Raw genomic sequence first — 19,511 nt, forward strand, 5'->3', positions numbered from 1 at the left:
CTCACCACGCTTATTCACAATGTTAAACGACCATATTCACAGTCCATAATCTCTTTCATATTTTGCTTTTTTCAATAATTTAAAGAGACCCTATCGATTTAATGAATTTTTTTTAACTTATGAATTAAGCTGTTAATTTCGTCCAGTCCACAATATTTCAAATGGATTGAGATACTTGCACACACTTTTCACTGTTTATGATCATGACCCATTGTAACAAAGGGGCAATATCAACTCGCATTTTACAAAATTATGCCCCTTTTTCGACTTAAAAGTTTTTGGTTAAAATTCTATTAAGTAAGCTGGTATCTTAGTACCCACTAATGGGAATGGTTGAAACTTCACACACTTGTCCACTGTCATGAGCTGATAAGCACTATGCAGGTTCCATAACCCTATTTTGCTTTTTTACTAAATTATATCCCTTTTTCGACTCGTATTCATTCAATCGACAAGGCTGTTGAATAGTCGAGCGTTGCTGTCCTCCGACAGCTCTTGTTTTATTTTTTTTCTATTTTTGGCCAAATTTTCGCACATGGGGTGATAAATTCGTGAAATCTGGTGCAGATCAAATCACGTATTTGTATTATTTAGACATGAAATCACGATGGATTTGTTAAATCTTTGGCATTTTAGATAAAATAGTGCTCATTTTACCTTCTGTGCATCAAAACATTTGCTGAACTAATGTTAAACACTCGAAAAATGCGAAAACTCGCACATGAGGTGACATTTTTGGCCAATTATCGGACATGGGGTGGCCTTAGAAAAACGCGAATTTCTCGACTTTAACTTATGGCTTGTAGGTGGAACCACGCAGGTTGTCTTTAATGAAGGTTCTCTGAGAAATAAATGCAAAAATTGCTGAAAATTAAATAAATCAGTTCCCCTTATAGTTTATAATGCAGTAATTCGGTCAAAAATGTGCTTCCATGGTGTAGTCGAAAAAAGTCCCGAATAAATAGATATTAGTTTTGCCATTTTTTGCGCATTTGCATGTAAATTGGGAGCCAAATGGGCATTATTTCACTCGTAGAATGAATTTTACATAAAATAGGACACTTTTCATACTAAAATTTGCATGTTTTCGAGTTGTTTACGTGAAAACGAAAGTAGGGTGTTTATTCTGCGGACCGCTTTCTGAAATGCGGCAGTATGAGGGTACCTGACTTCAGTTGACTAGCATTTCACTGCAGGCTATTCAACACCCCTTTTTAGCTCGACTATTTGAAGAATAGGGGAGCTATCCTACTCACCACGGCGTCAGCCTGAGCGTGAGCGTCACACAAATATTAAAGTTTGCGTACTACCCCAAATATTTTCAAAGTCCATTGAGATATTGCTTTCATATTTTGCATACTTGTTTACCATCATGACCCCAGTCTGTAAAAAGGAGGAGACAACTCTATCAAGCATTTTAACTGAATTATGGCCCCTTTTCAACTTAGAATAAATGTTAAAGTTTGCGTACCACCCCAAATATTTTCAAAGTCCATTGAGATATTGCTTTCATATTTTGCATACTTGTTTACCATCATGACCCCAGTCTGTAAAAAGGAGGAGGCAACTCTATCAAGCATATTAACTGAATTATGTCCCCTTTTCGACTTAGAATAAATGTTAAAGTTTGCGTACCACCCCAAATATTTTCAAAGTCCATTGAGATATTGCTTTCGTATTTTGCATACTTGTTTACCATCATGACCCCAGTCTGTAAAAAGGAGGAGGCAACTCTATCAAGCATTTTGACTAAATTATGGCCCCTTTTCAACTTAGAATAAGTGTTAAAGATTGCGTACCACCCCAAATATTTTCAAAGTCCATTGAGATATTGCTTTCATACATTGCATACTTGTTTACCATCGTGACGCCAGTCTGTAAAAAGGAGGAGGCAACTCTTTCAAGCATTTTGACTGAATTATGGCCCCTTTTCAACTTAGAATAATTATTATGCTTATTGTAATGTTAATGTTTTACTCATTGCTTATATTATACTATCAAGCACTGAGAATAGTCGAGCGCGTTGTCCACTGACAGCTCTTGTTCTTTTTGTTTTCTTGAAGCAAATGTATCGACATCTTGTGGAAAATAGGTCTATGATGGAGTGAAAATCTAGAAACTGTAACAAAATTGTTCTGAAGTAGCTGACTTTTATATGAAACAAAGAACAATTTCTTTTATTGGTATATAGCCTAGACTCTATGCACTTATTTTATATCTGATAACCTCCCCTGATTTTAATCAAAATGGATTTATATCAGTTAGTACTTATAGGACTCATTTGAAATTTCATTAGTGTCATTAGTTGGACTGAGACTATCAGGGTAGATAACTATGGACTGATTTTATATCAAATTACCTCCCTTTATTTCTAATTAAAATGGGTATATATCCGTAACTAATGAAGATACTGATCTGAAATTTCATTTATGCCATTACATGGACTTGGACATATTGACTGAATTTATGACAAATTACCTCCCTTTATTTTTATGTAAATGAATATTATACCTTAGCAGCTTCTAATGAGATTGGTTTGAAACGTTATTTATGTCTTCCATGGTAAGAAATAGTCATGTTAGATAACTCTTAATTGAACGTTTATCAATATGAATACTTTTCTAATATATTGTTGTGAAAGGCTTGTACTCTTCTACATATACCTGATTACCTCCCGTGATTTTAATAAAAATGGATTTATCTCAGTAAGTATTTATAGGACTCATTTGAAATTTCATTATTGTCCTAAGTTGGACTGAGACAATCAGGGTAGATAACTATGGACCGATTTATGTCAAATTACCTCCTTTTATTTCAAATTAAAATGGGTGTATCTCAGTAACCAAAAAAGATACTGATTTGAAATTTCATTTATGTAGAGACAGACCCTAAAATTTTCAATGATAGTAATACATTAAATAAAGTCTAGAAATTGGTTTCCAAGTCCTTGAAATAACCAAAAATGATTTCACAAATGTGAAGTTTATAATAGTTTTGTTAATATCAATAACAGAAGTTTTAACTTTTAATTTAAAGTTGTGATCCACAAAGAATGACATCTCTTGCCTTGGGCTAGTACTTACAGGCAGAGATATCTATTAGTTTACTTCCCTTGCAATTACACAATTGAGTGGAAAATGAAAACTGTTTTAGACACAATATCATACTTTTTTGCACAACAAAAACATGTAGGATTTATTCATTTGTGTTTGATTTACCCCTCAAAACATGGTTCCTATGATTCTGTCAACTTACATATGGTAAAAAATTAACTTTTAACAAGCCAATAATAAAATGAAGTACCAGTAAGTAATTAATAGTGCAGATAATACAGTTTTGCTTGTATCAAAATGTCACACTAGAAGCACTTTTGTAATACAGAACACCTGGTAGGATTAGTAAAGGTGCAGTTATATTGATCTCTATTTCCTATGCCTAATTTATGCCATCAGATGGACTCGGACAATCAGGGTAGATAACTTTTGACTGAATTTATGACAAATTACCTCCCTTTATTTTATGTAAATAAATATACCTTAGCAGCATCTAATGAGATTGATTTTAAATGTTATTTATGTCTGCCAGGGTAAGGAATAGTGATGCTAGTACAAAAATGCAGCATTTGAGCCTAGGACCCTTAAACTTGGTATGGAGATTGGCCCAGACTAGTACGTGACCCATAGGTCAAAAGGGACTGTTAGAAAATTTTATCCTGATGATATTTATTTAATGTGTATGCCTATGTGATCTATGTCAAAACTTGATCTTATCATTAACAGCAATGGTACTCAGGTGAGCGATATAGGGCCATCTTGGCCCTCTTGTTTGTTTCTTTTGGGCAAGTTATATAATTTATTCTTTCCTAATAAATGGGAAAAAGACCATATTAATCAGTTAAAGTTAAATTAGTTAAATATGATTATGACATTTTATTGATAAAATACTTTAACAGTAATAGCTTTGTTTTTTACATTCACACTTCCAACTAGATTACTAATTGAACACCTGTGCCAGTAGTTCCTTGTAATAAAAGCGGTCACACATTTAACCGGAATCCACCTAAAAACTGGAATACACTGGAATACACTTTCTATAACCGGAATACACCTGCATTTTTTATGCCGCCACTTTTGGGGGTGCATATAGATTTGCCCTTGTCCGTCCGTCCTTCTGAGAATGTTGTGTTGCACCTAGCTTCAAAAGTATTTGACGTAGAGTCACAAAACTTTACAGGAATGTTGGTCAGCATGTGTAGTTGTGCACCTGGGGTTTTGTGTCCGGATTCATTCAGTCATGTAGGAGTTATGGCCCCTGACTTTGTAAAATATTGGTCATTTTAATGTTGTGTTGCACTAGCTCCAAAAGTATTTGACCTAGAGTCACCAAAGTTTACAGGAATGTTGGTCAGCATGTGCAGTTGTGCACCTGGGGTTTCGCGTCTGGATTAATTCGGTCTTGTAGGAGTTATGGCCCCTGACCTAGGAAAAAATTTGTGTCCTTTGTCATATAGTGGGGGCATCTATGTCCCATGGACACATATCTAGTTTTATTAGCTCACCTGAGCACGAAGTGCTCAAAGGTGAGCTTTAGTGATCGCCCTGTGTCCGTCGTCCGTCCGTCCGTCGTCAACAATTTGTCTGTTAACACTCTAGAGGTCACATTCTTGGCCTAATCTTAATGAAACTTGGTCAGAATGTTACCCTCAATAAAATCTTGGACGAGTTCGATATTGGGTCATCTGGGGTCAAAAACTAGGTCACCAGATCAAATCAAAGGGAAAGCTTGTTAACACTCCAGAGGTCACAATTTTGGCCCAATCTTAATGAAACTTGTTCAGAGTGTTATCCTCAATAAAGTCTTGGACGAGTTCCATATTGGGTCATCTGGGGTCAGAAACTAGTCAAATAAAAGGAAAAGCTTGTTAACACTGTAGAGGCTGCATTTATGACTGTATCTTCATGAAACTTGGTCAGAATGTTAATATTGATGATTTTAAGGTCCAATTTGAATCATGGTCATGTAGGATTAAAAACTAGGTCACCCAGTCAAATCAAAGGAAAAGCTAGTTTACACTGTAGAGGTCACATTTTTTACCATATCTTAATGAAACTTGGTCAAAATGTTAATCTTGATGATCTATAGCTCAAGTTCAAATCTGGGTAGGTGGGGTCAAAAACTAGGTCACCAGGTCAGATCAAAGGAAAAGCTTGTTAACACTCTAGAGGCCACATTTATGACTGTATCTTCATGAAACTTAGTCAGAATGTTAAACTTGATGATCTTTAGGTCAAGTTCGAATCTGGGTCATGTTGGGTGAAAAACTAGGTCACAAGGTCAAATCAAAGGAATAGCTAGTTAACACTTTAGAGGCCACATTTATGACCATATCTTAATGAAACTTGGTCAGAATGTTAATCTTGATGATCTTTAGGTCAATAGGTCATGTGAGCGATACAGGGCCTTCATGGCCCTCTTGTTAATGGTATTTTTGAAGGGTTTTTGACAGAATTCAATCAAATAAAACATGAATAATTAACTTACGAAAGGAAAATAAAATTCATTCGTGCAAAAGGATTTTATACGAGATTGAAATTTGGCGAGTGCACTAGAAAATTCCATAACCGAAATGCACCTGTATTATTTTAATAAATTGTATTTTTGTTGGTTTATTGCAGAATTCATTCGTAAATAACATAAATAATTAATATACAAAAAGAAAATAAATTGCGTTCGCGTAAGAATTTTTATATGAGATTGTAAATGAAAACACAAATTGGCCGCGTCATGATAAAAGCATATTGTATTGCGTCGTTAGTTATAAACATTTGAATTTGATCTTTCTGTAGTTAAAAGTCATTAAAACAAAGTATAACGGAAAATATATGACCAACTATTACCCTTTCACCAGACGTGTCACATTATTATAAATAATCAGTATTTGCCTCTCGTTCTACTTGTATAAATTTACAAATGAAATAAAAGGTTTTTTTTCTGAAAATTCATAAGAGATAACACTGCGTTATTTGTGTTTGAACGTTTATTTTCTGCTGCAATCTTTGTTGCGCAAACATATTTTAATTTCTTATTGTAAATTAATTATTTATGTTATATATGAGTTCTGTCAAAACCCTACAAAAAAACATATATTAGAGAAGTTTAGGTCATGGAAATTCATTCACAAATGCACTCTCGTCGAATTTCAATCCGGTATAAAACGTTATGCGCTAATGTATTTTAATTTCCTTTTGTAACTTCATTATTCATGTTATATATATTTGAATTTTGTCACATACCCCTATGAAAATACCATTTTGTCGAAGAAATACAGGTGTATTTCAGTTATGGAAATTTCCCGTGCACTCGCCAAATTTCAATCTGGTTTAAAACCGTTTTGCGTGAACATATTTTATTTAAGTTAATTATTTATGTTCTATATGATTCTGTCAAAAACCCTTCAAAAATGCTTTTAATTAAAGATACACAGGTGTATTTCGGTTATGAAAATTGCCCGTGCGCTGCTCGAATATTAATCTCGTATAAAATTGTTTTGTGCAAACGTATTTTATTTTCTTTTCGTAAGTTAATTATTTATGTTATATATGATTGAATTCCGTCAAAAAAAACCTTCAAAAATATGTTTAATTAAAAAATATAGGTGTATTCCAGTTATAGAAAGTGTGTTCTGGTTTTTAGGTGGATTCCCATTTAATTTGTGACCCAATAAAAGGAATGAATATTTTAATTGCACTTAAACAAGATGATATGCTTTAATGCAAAAAATATAAACCAGAACATGTATTTTCATCTACTACAAATAAGTTCATAAGAAAGATTCCAGTTTGGCCTAGGCAAGTCTGGAATCACTCTAGCCAAACTAGAATTCTGGTTTGGCCTAGGCAGATTTGGAATCGATCAAAACCAAATTAGAATTCTAGTTTGGCCTAGTTTGGTCTAGGCAGATTCCGGACCTGCCTAGATTCCAGTTTGGCCTACGACATGGCTATAGGCTGAAAACCTTTGTCCAAGTGATGTTAAACCTAACCAACACAAAACATGGCAAAGAACAACTTTGTTAATATTCCACATAATTCTGTTTAAATTTATGCCTCCTGAGTACAATATTAAAATACCTGGTTTTGGCATCCCATGATTTAGCAGAAATAAGTATAATAGGATGAGACAGTGATAACCTTGTTGAATATATTGTAGGAGGAATTTGATGATGATGATGAGTGAAATCCATGTAAAGCAGCAGGTGTCTGTTTGATGTTGATGGCCAGTGTTGTGAGGATGACATTATACAACATGTACTCCCATTTGTAAAAGACAATATACATCATGAAGACTGGAGATTTAGGGATGCATCTGTCATGGCTTTCGGTATGTTTATTTGAAGATGATCACATATGTTGAACCAAAGGCAGCTCGCACTGCTTGAAATTTGTAAAATTGTCAGTAAATTGTTTTCTGCAGTAGTATTGGTCAGTACTTTTGATGATCATGAAGGTGAAAGAACCTTTTAGAAGAATTTGTTAAATACAAGCTATGTTTTAGTCTACTTAGTCATGATTTCCTGTTTATAATATTTGATAGCTTTTTGAAGTAGTTGACAAGTTATTGCCAGTGTTACTTGTAAGGGTTTTAGGGGTACTGACAGGGGTGGCAAATTCAATTGTCCTTATTGCCCAGGTTGTCCAAAAGCTTGTACGGACAAGTGAAATTTGGCCAGAATTTACTATCATACGGACAAGTACAAAATAGCAGTTGACAAAAAGGGACAAGCAAGTCAAAAGCTGATTTGGCCACCCCTGCCAGTACAGTGAAACCATTAAATAAGAGTCTAAGCTTAAGTTTTCCTGAAATTCATGTCCAAACAAAACAGTAATTTTGGAATTACAATGATCACTGTATGGTAACTACACTGGTAGCCTTGTGTTTGGATCTGTCCAATATGGCTTCTCCCAAGCAAAAAATGTCAAAAACATCATGTAAGTTTTGATGTTTTCTATGATTAAACAAATATTTTACATAAAGATTTATTCCGTTTTCAGTTTTCGTTCTAAGGTTTAAGTTATTCGATATAAAAAGATCAGATTAATCCAGTTTTAATTACTAAGTGATAAAAACGTGCGGATTATGGGAATCAAGAAGCAAAAACGAAACTTTTAAATGATGTTATCAAACCTCTTGCAGTTGTATCATTAAAAAAAACAGTTAAGAAGAAAGAAGAAACATTTTCACATATCCTGTCATCGGTCTCTTAACTGAAAGTATAGTATTTTTGCGAAAACATACCATCGTAAGTCAATCATATGTATCAAGTGTGTAACGGTTTGGATACAAGTAATTGAAAAGCAGTTAACGGTTTGGATTTAGTATATGCATCGGTTTGGATAGCAACTTAATTCACATTCCTGCACGAAAAATTGGTATCAAAGTTGATAAAACCATATACAACCACATCTATCTCCTTCTTTCATTTCTGGGATATAAGAGGTAACCTTTTGTATGGATTGCAGAAAATCCAGGGAAAGAAATAAACTGAAGGTCATAAAACTAAATATCTAAGCTAAAAATAAGAGATGTGTATAAACGGTTTGGAATTGACAACGTACCTAGAGAAAAATGTTTTAAGTTTAATAACGAATTTATTTCATGGAATATTTTCAAAATGAAACACTATATATCCTGATAGGATAGACGAGTTTTAAAAAAGCAGCGCAAGAAGGTTTGAGTACCAGCTGGTTAGATATCCAAGTCATTCGTTTTTGAAACCCTGGGTTCCATCTATCGTCTCGAGGGTGATTTGATTTGAATTCTTTTACAATAAATGTTCATTTGTTTATCACATTTGTCAATTGCTTGTTTAGAAGAGGGAATTAATAAATACTTAGAAAATAGGCCCAAATTACACAAAAACGTTTGTTTGCCCTTTCCCCAGTGACCTACTAACTTAAAAGCAATTCCTTACACATTAGCTGTTTTCATCATTCTATAAGATGATTTACATCAACTTCTTTAAGAATACGAAGGACTATTGCACGCATCCGTTCGTCGATTTTTGCATACTCTTTGTTAATTATTTGTAAGATATGGTATAGATGAAACTTATTGAAACTAGTTGTTCAATGTGATGATCTGACATGCAATACAGATGTTCCATAATTCTAGTTTGCTTTGTTTTTACAAAGGTATGACTCTTTTCCCGATTGACTAAATTGAATTCTATTTCGTCAAAAACACATTCGGTGTTAAATGAGATTGTACTGCGCATGCGTCGAATCAGTGTGCTGCATGCTGTCGGAATGACAACATGTCGTTTCAGTAGTTTATTTTTGTAAACAAAGTTTACAAGGTTTATTTCAAGTATTTTAAAAGGTATCAAGTATTTCGAGGAAATACAAAATTTGTAAAGTTTATTTTATCGAACGAGGTTCGATTTTCTGTTGAAGGACGTTGTTTATCAGAAAAAATTGTGTTTGTAACACGTGGTGTTGCATTTAGGATAATTTCAATATGGCGGAGAATTTTCCCGACGGTGAGTTAAATTTGAAATTAACTGGAAATTCGAAAGAAGGAAGTTCTGAACGTGGTTCAGAACGGTCAAGCAAAAACTCGAAGGGGTCTAGTGCTCCAAATAAGGAAGTGACTGTGTCGGCGAAAATTGATGATAGGCCGTCGTCAGGGATGTCCTCGGTGGTCGTGGAAACAGGTGACAGAATGTTATCTATTCTTAGACTACAAGAAATCCAGAATTCCATTAAGGAACAGGATAATAAACTAATGACAGTGACAAGTTGTTTAGATGATTTGGAACAGAGTTACGATTACGAGGGTGATGAAGACTATTTTGACTACCCTCCTTTCTCGGGAGATATGTGTAGGCAGGACGAAAATGAAAATCAAGAGTGTATTTTTGCAGGTGGATCAAAACGTAAAAGGGAAAGTAGGTTTTCGTCTATGGCAAAACGTTTCAAACGACAAGAGGTTTGTGACGAAAGTATCGATGATACTTTGGCCGAAAATGTGCACAACTTGTTTAGAAATGGTATTGAGGAGGAAAGGTATTCAGAACTGGTGAAAGATGAGATAAACTGTAGACCTGAAAATTGTGAGTCTTTGGTTGTTGTGAAAACAAATCCATGCATTTGGGATGGAATCTCCCAAAACGCTCGTACCAATGATAAAAAATTGCAGAACATAGAAACTTCTGTGGTTAAAACAGGTATGATCTTGGCAAAGGCAGTAAATAAGATGGCTGTTTTGGAACAAGAACATGAAAAATATGGCGAGTTAATCGAAAATTGCAGTGATGTGTTAGCTTTGTTGGGACACTCAAACAAACAGATAAATTTGTTCCATAGGGACTTGATGAAGCCAGAAATAAAATCAGAGTATTCACATTTGTGTAATCATTCACTGCCTTTCACAAAGGAACTTTTTGGGGATGATATTTCGAAAACAACGAAAGAGATTGAGGACTGTGCAAAAATAAGTAATAAAATCCGAGGAGGATTTAGAGGTCGTCCTAGTTTCAGGGGATCTTATAGAGGCAGATTTCCGACAAGGAATTTCAGTCGGGGACGAGGTTTGTTCCTTGCACAGGCTGATACAAAAAACTACCCTCGTCGGAGAGGAACAGGGAAAGCTCGAATGTAGATGAGGTAAGACTTGATGTTTTTAGAGCAGGCAGGTTGAGGTACTATATAAATGAATGGAGAAAATTGACTAGTGATGAAATAATTCTAGACATGATTGAACATTGTCATATTGAGTTTAAACCAGAGTTTTACTGGTATAAACAAGAACAGTGCCCTCAATATTGTTTTAACAAAACAGAATCTTGTATTATTCAGAAAGAAGTAAATAAATTACTAGATCTTAGAGTTATTAAAACTGTTCAGTATGAAGAAGGGCAGTTCTTATCTCCAATATTTTTGAGGAAAAAGAAAAATGGTGATTATAGAATGATATTAAATCTGAAAAAATTAAACACATTTATCCCTTATTATCATTTTAAAATGGATACGTTTGAAAAAGCATTAACGTTAATAACAAAGGGTATGTATATGGCATCATTAGATTTGCTTCATGCATATTATGCAGTACCTCTAGCTGCAGAGCAACAAAAATATTTCAGGTTCATTTTCAAATCTCAGATTTATGCTTACACTGTGTTCCCAAATGGTCTGGCACCGTGTCCTAGGCTTTTTACAAAGCTGTTAAAATCTGTCTATTCCAAGCTACCAAGCTTAGGATATATCAGTTCTGGATTTATTGATGACAGTCTTCTTTGTGGAAAAACAAAGGATGAATGCCATGAAAATGTCAGTGTTACTAGAAATTGGTTTTGCAATATAGGTTTTATGTTAAACATGGAAAAATCTGTCTTTGAACCAACTAAGAAAATTGTTTTCTTGGGAAATCTCATTGATTCCGAGCATATGTTAGTTTATTTAACAGAGAAAAACATGCTCGTAGTAGAAACAGAATGCAGGAAATTATACAGTGCAAAGACAGTTACCATTCGTTATGTAGCCAAGGTCATTGGTATTCTAGTGTCAACTTTTTCTGCAGTAGAGTATGGCAAACTGCATTACAGAAATTTAGAAAATGCCAAAACTAGGGCACTGAAGAAAAATAAGGCTGATTTTCATGCAGAAATGGTAGTTACTACCAGCATGAGGGTAGAACTTCGTTGGTGGTATGTAAACATAAGAAATCAGGTTAGGCATATTAGTCATGGAAATCCAGAATTGACAATACAGACAGACGCGAGCCTTCAGGGTTGGGGCTTTGTGTTGAATGCTTGTAAAAGTGGTGGTAGATGGACAAAAAATGAGTCACAAAAACATATAAATGTGTTAGAACTTTTGGCTATCTTTTATACCATTAAAGCTAGAGCAGACAAAATTCTTGGGAAACATGTAAAAGTTTTGTCGGACAGTTCGACTGCAGTGTGCTACATAAATAACATGAGTGGAAGTAAGTCCACCGAGTGCAATTCACTTAGTAAGCAAATATGGTATTGGTGCATTCAACACAAAGTCTGGCTCTCATGTGTTCATATAGCAGGTACAGAAAATGAAGCTGATGTATTTTCACGCAGGTTTAATGACCAGTTAGAATGGGAACTTAATACTGATGTGTTCAGGAATATTTGTGAGAAAACCAGGGTTCCAAATATTGATTTGTTTGCGTCTCGTCTTAATGCAAAAGTACAAGTTTTTTGTTCCTGGAAGCCTGATCCACAGGTTAAGTATATTGATGCATTTACTTTGAACTGGGGAAAATTTTCATGCTGTAATATTTTTCCCCCTTTCAGTTTGCTGGGACGCTGTATTCAGAAGATAACTATAGACATGGCAAGTTGCATAGTAATTGTTCCACTGTGCCAACCTAGCCGGTTCACACCACTGATGAAATTGTTAAGTACAGAAACCGTTGATACTCCATCACAAAGGATCTATTGGCACTCCCCAATGAAACAGACCATCCTCTTTTGAGAAAATGATTCTAATTGCATGTCTTGTGTCAGGACACTCCCGCAAGGAAACAAGACTCATCCTCTTTTGAGGAAAATGATTCTAATTGCATGTCTTGTGTCAGGAAGATCTTCAGACAGCGAGGCTTTTCTAAGGAAGCAGCCAGAATCTTCATGTGTTCTTGGAAATCAGGAACTAAAAGACAATATCAAACGTATATATCAAGATGGTTACAGTATTGTCGTGGAGAAAAAATTAGTGAAATTTCAATTACTGTAGTGAATGTTATTGAATTTTTAACCATTTTGTTTACAAATGGTTTGGGTTATAGCGCAATAAACACTGCAAGAGGAGCCTTATCAGCTTTTGGATTGGTAGTAGATGGTTATCGTGTTGGTTCACATCCTGATGTTACTAGATTTATGAAAGGAATATTTAATTTAAGACCAACAAAACCAAAATATGTTAATACTTGGGATGTTAACCTTGTGTTGAACTATCTGCGGAAATTAAGTCCAGTGAAACACGTGTCATTAAAAGAACTAACATTGAAACTTGTCATGCTTAAAGCTGTCACGAATGCAGCAAGAGCACAGACAGTGCATTTATTGTCTATAAATAATATGAACAAGTCAAGTTCACAGTTTGTATTTAAATTTGATTCTTTGCTAAAACAGAGCCGGCCAGGAGCTGATTTTTCTGTGTTTGTTCTGAAAGCTTACCCTCCATACAGGAGGCTTTGTGTATATACAGTGCTAAAAGAATAATTTAAAGAGAACTAAAGTAATACGAATCAACATAAGAAATTATTGATAAGCTATATAAAACATATGCACCAGTTACCCGTGATACTGTGTCAAGATGGATAAAGACAGTCATGTTTAGGTCAGGCATTAACACAGATGTTTTTACACCTCATAGTGTTCGAGGAGCATCTTCGTCAAAGGCTAAATTTAAAGCAGTTCCTGTACAAGCTATTCTACAGAAAGCTGGATGGTCAAATTGTAAAACATTTTCAAGATTCTATGACAGGGAAGTAGCACCAGGCATTTCCTTTGAAGAAGGAGTCCTGAAATAAGGTTTGGTTTATTTTGACATTATTGAGCTTTAAACTTCTCATTTAACACCGAATGTGTTTTTGACGAAATAGAATTGAAAAATTAAACGAGACTTACCTTGGTTAAGTCGATGTTTGATGGAAATTCTATGAGTCAAATGAACACTTGAGGCATTAAATGCCCTCCACTCCCATCCCATGTATGAGGTGGAATAATGTGTTCTGAAACTGAAATCAAAGATTTCAACCATTTTCAATAATGCCAAAATGGTTACTTTAAAGACTGATTCGACGCATGTGCAATACAATCTCATTTAATCCCTCAAGTGTTCATTTGACTCATAGAATTTCCACCAAACATCGACTTAACCAAGGTAAGTCTCGTTTAATTTTTCAATTTTGTACTATTTTTGTACGTACGCAGGCATCTCAAAAATCAATAGTTAGAATGAATTATCTGTGAGGATATAACATGCGAAGTAAGGATAAGCAAGTCTGACTTTAACTTCATTGCAGAGTTATGCCGCTTCATTGAGCTTTGCTTTGGTATGTAAGCAGGTACTTCACATACCACTTTTACGAATGAAAGGAATTTCAAACACTTGTTCACTCTGATTATCCGACATGCAATGCACAGGCTCAAAAATTCTCATGTTTTTAAAAAGATTATATCGCTATGTTGACTTGTCTTAGCAAGTTATGGTTTAGTTCATGTATGTAAGTAGGTGTCTTAGTGTTTTTAAGCAGCAGAAGAGGGGGAATTTTTATGACTAAAACATACGTCTTAACAAAATCCTTGGCCATTTGTAAGTGTTTATGACATTGATTCATTCAGTTAGCTTTCTTTAGTGACATGGCATTTGAATAGTCGATCTTTATTGCCCCCTATTAAACTTGATATTTGCCCTTTTTCATCGAAATGTATATAAACCGTCGTGAAATTAAAACAGAAGTCAGTATATTATTAAACAAGCTAGTGAATCATTTCCTTTTAAAAGCTCTGTTTAGAAATGTAAGATCGGGAGACAGGAAACAAAGCTTTTAATGTAACCCTAATATTGAACTAACACTCATGCATTATCAACAATAGTATGTATTCTTGCACTTGCGGTCTATCTTACTTTCATAGTAATAGGCCTGTGCGTCTGAATTTCCTACAAAGATGAATGGTGCTAACCATCGCTTTTTGTGGCCATTCCTCTCCCACTTGTGTTTTATATTGGAAAATTTCACTGTTACGCTTGAGAAAAGAAATTATAAAAAGAGAAACATATCCAACAGGAGAAAAACGCAAAAGCCTACAGCAGTGTATGCGTAGATGTGAAAATTATCTAACTTTATTCAAAATATGTAGACATACTATAACGTATATTTAACGTGGAAGAAAGAAGAAAGAAAGAAACAAACATCCTGGCGTTGCTTTGGCACTATCAATAGCAAAGCCACCACTGTGGTATAAACCTGTTAGTACATACTGAAAGGTGATAATGTGTATCAGTCGTGTGTTAGCCCTGTATAGCAAACACTATATATTAAACATGTCGCTTAACGTATTTCCGGCAGATCATGGAGCTATGCCTTCCACGAGGATGTTCATTTGGGCAATTGCTAAAGCAGATATTACTTGTGAGGTGTGCGTCAATATGTAGCAAACTGAGGTAATCTTCAGCAAGCATTGACCATTTGCTCAGTTTTAACACATTTTTTTATGGCCATTAGCAAGGATATAGTTGTGTATACTCATTTCAAAAATTATTGAATGAAAAGTCTGGTTTCAAATTTGTTAGCAGTAACATCAGTTTGATTAAACACACTAGAAAAATTAACATCCATATTGATCAACTTATGAGTGTATTTCTTTAAACTACACACCCCTATTTTATAAGCATATACATTTAAAATAATATAAAATAAATGCTTGATGGCCATGCTTGGTTTGCCGGAAGACATATTTGAACATGTACCATTGTAAAATATGAAAGCATTACTTAGAAACAAACATTATTTTAGAATTAGCAGTTAAAAGTGTTAGTCCAAACCACAAACATCCAAAGAGCTTAAGTCATCCAAACCCGTGTACACTTGTTATCCAAACTGTTACATTCATGTTTTCACGACACTATACGTTTCATGTCCTTTTGAAGCTTAGGTGCTATGTACACATCATAGTTTATGCATACTTATACTAGAGATTATCATAAAGTATATTAACATCCATTTAGTCCAAATAGTTTAATTTTATAGATAATAAAAATGAAATTTTGGAACATCTGACGCGAAATTGAACAATTTCCATGAGTTTATAAGATATATTTAAGCTAAATACGATTCCGATCGCCATGTCAGTCAGGTGATTACCTCTTTGGACATTAACAGTGTTACTGAACAGAGTTTGGTAATAAAACGTAGCAAGACATATTAAATATATGTATGAACTTACAGGACGTTACGTTGTTTTTTGATTTAAGCGGCCATATTGGACAAATCCAAACACATGGCTACCGTTGTAGTTACCGTACAGTGATGATTAGTTTTGCCAGAAAGGTTATCACCAGTAAACACTGGAAAAATTGCCCCTGGCAAACACTAGTATATTCTGTTGATACATGTTTTATGTAACTATTGTTTTGCGATTCTGTTTTAGGTTCTATATTAGAGGGACCAGATGCAACAACTCTAAAACAACCAGTTGATCAAGCTTTACCTATGTTGATAGAAAGTTTAAAAGATCCAAGTATAATTGTTCGCGATACTGGTGCATGGACAAATCTTGAATGAAGCAGTGATAAATGAACAGTTTTTAAATCCATTATTACATGCCCTTGTGCAAGGATTAGAAACAGAACCCAGAGTGGCTAGCAATGTTTGTTGGGTAAGTAGGTGACTTGAAAATATTTAATTATGGAAAGAAGCACTCAAGTCAGTAGAGATATTGGGCAGAAATTTGGCCACATTCCCATAGATCTCCAAAGTATGTTTTTTTCTTATTTTTGACAAAAATTCTCTTCAGAAAAGTAAATACATACTCTAAGCAAAACAATATGTAACACATGAGAATATGCTTTAAACCCATTTTCTTTCGTGAAATAATATATTTATGAAAAATTTAATTTGGTGGTATTTTCCAATCCTTACTAGCTCTGCTTCCATTTCTCAAAACAGAGGAAAAAAGGCCATGTTTTTGCTGCATAATTAGTTAATATATTTTTAAGATGTCAGTATGCCTCTTCAGATTAAATACTATGCATGGATTTTGTATCTGCTCTGTTGTTATTGATGTTTTTATCAATTTATGCACATGTGTCAGTCTGACTTGATTTGAAATCTCGTGATGAACCAAATTTAGTCGTCGAAAAGTTCATTGATAAGAATTGATTCTAAGTTTAACTGTCTTGTATGTTTTCAGGCATTTTCCAGTTTAGCAGAAACTGCCTTTGAGAATGCTGAACATTACTGGAAGATAGGTCAGATCCTGCTACTTGCTGTTATCATCGTATTTTGAACAAATTGTACATAAGCTTATACAAGCCGCAGACAGGTGAGTTATTGTATGATAATCACTATCTTTTGGAAGATAGATTGTTTAGGGTTATTTAAGAAATAATAAGTTCCCAAGTGTGGCCTATGGCCTTTGTGATATATTCTTACGCATAAGAACTCAAAACACGGGTTATTCTACGATAAATCACACTTTGGAACTTGCTATTTCAATTCTAACATGACAGACTTGAAACAACAGTGTTAGAAAAAATGATAACTACTTTTTAGCTCGACTATTCAAAGAATAGGGGAGCTATCCTACTCGCCCTGGCGTCGGCGTGAGCATCACACAAATGTTAAAGTTTGCGTACCACCCAAAATTTTTTAAAGACCATTGAGATATTGCTTTCATATTTGCATACTTGTTTATCATCATAACCCCAGTCTGTAAGAAGGAGGAGGCAACTCTATCAAACATTTTGACTGAATTATGGCCCCTTTTCGACAGAATAAATGTTAGTTTGCGTACCACCCCAAATGTTTTCAAAGTCCATTGAGATATTGCTTTCATATTTTGCATACTTGTTTACCATCATGACCCCAGTCTGTAAAAAGGAGGAGGCAACTCTATCAAGCATTTTGACTGAATTATGGCCCCTTTTCGTCTTAGAATATGCTTATTGTAATGGTAAAGTTTTACCCATTGCTTATATTATACTATCAAGCACTGAGAATAGTCGAGCGTGCTGTCCACTGACAGGACAGCTCTTGTTATACATCCCGTTTGAAAAACAGGATGTATTATAGGAATGCCCCTGGCAGGCGGATGGGAGGCCGGGCTAGCGGCGTCCACAGACTTGTCCGGAGCATATCTTCTTCATGCATGGAGGGATTTTGATGAAACTTGGCACAATTGTTCACCATCATGAGACGGAGTGTCGTGCATAAGAACCAGGTCCTAGGTCTAAGGTCAAGGTCACAGAGGTCAAAGGTCAAATTCAAGAATGTCTGTCCGGAGCATATCTTCTTCATTGGAGGGATTTTGATGTAACTTGGCACAATTGTTTACCGTCATGAGATGGAGTGTCATGTGCAAGAACCAGGTAACTAGGTCTAAAGTCAAGGTCACACTTAGAGGTCAAAGGATACAAGAATGAAAACTTTGTCCAGAGCATTTCTTCTACATGCATGGAGGGATTTTGATGTAACTTGGCACAAATGTTCACCACCATGGGATGGAGTGTCGTGCACAAGAACCAGGTCCCTAGGTCTAAGGTCAAAGTCACACTTAGAGGCCAAAGGTTAGATACAAGAATGACTTTGTCCGGAGCATTTCTTCTTCATGCATGGAGGGAATTTGGCACAATTGTACACCATCATGAGGCGGAGTGTCATGCGCAGGTCCCTTCTTTAGAATTACTTCCCTTTGTTGTTACTATGAATAGCTTATATTGTAACTTTTTATGCCCCCGGCACCTACTGATGCGGGAGGCATATAGTGATTGTCCTGTCAGTCTGTTCGTTCGTTCGTCCGTCCGTCCGTACGAGGTTAACCAAATGGGACCGTTTCGTCTAGCATCAATACCCCTTACTAGAATGACTTGATACTAATGCAGATGTAACCTGTGACCATTCCACATCTTCAGACATCACCTGACCTCAGTTTGACCTTAACCTCATTTTAGACTTAGGTTGCTTTGTATCGACAAGGATGCCACCGGGGGCATCAAGCGTTTACTGAACACAGCTCCTTGTTCATTACTAGTCGTAGGGAAAAATCGATACCAAAGGCTCACGGTGAGCTATTCTGATCAGTCACCGTCCGGCGTCAGTAAACTTTTACTTTTAAACGACATCTCCTCTTAAACCGCTAGGCCAATTTCATCCAAACTTCACAGGAATGTTTCTTAGGTAAAGCTCTACAAAAGTTGTTCAAAGAATTGAATTCCATGCAGAACTCTGGTTGCCATGGCAACCGAAAGGAAAAACTTTAAAAATCTTCTTCTCAAAAACCAGAAGCCCTAGAGCTTAGATATTTGGTGTGAAGCATTGCCTAGTGGACCTCTACCAAATTTGTTCAAATCATGACCCCGGGGGCAAAATTTACCCCGCCCCAGGGGTCACTTGATTTTACATAGGAAAATCTTAAAAAATCTTCTTCTCAAAAACCAGAAGCCCAAGAGCTTAGATATCTGACATGTAGCATTGCCTAGTGGACATCTACTAATTGATTCAAATCATGACCCCGGGGTCAAAATTGACCCCCCAGGGGTCACTTGATTTACATAATTTCTATAGGAAATCTTCAAATTTAAAAAAAATAACCAAAAACCAGAAGCCCAAGAGCTTAGATATCTGACATGTAGCATTGCCTAGTGGACATCTACTAAATTTATTCAAATCATGACCCCGGGGTCAAAATTGACCCCGCCCCAGGGGTCACTTGATTTTACATAGATTTCTATAGGAAAATCTTCAAATTTAAAAAA

At 35.3% G+C, this 19,511-nt stretch overlaps 1 long non-coding RNA gene across 1 annotated transcript; it reads left to right on the plus strand.

Annotated features, from left to right (window-relative positions):
* The first annotated feature begins 7,218 nt into the window (after window positions 1-7,218).
* Window positions 7,219-17,080, plus strand: LOC128557948 (uncharacterized). The gene is made up of 3 exons (XR_008371513.1): window positions 7,219-7,380; window positions 16,187-16,414; window positions 16,949-17,080. It is a non-coding gene; the product is annotated as an uncharacterized LOC128557948 (long non-coding RNA).
* Window positions 17,081-19,511: the final 2,431 nt, after the last annotated feature.

This window comes from Mercenaria mercenaria, chromosome 6, assembly GCF_021730395.1.
Source record: "Mercenaria mercenaria strain notata chromosome 6, MADL_Memer_1, whole genome shotgun sequence".
In the NCBI taxonomy this organism is placed as follows: domain Eukaryota; kingdom Metazoa; phylum Mollusca; class Bivalvia; order Venerida; family Veneridae; genus Mercenaria; species Mercenaria mercenaria.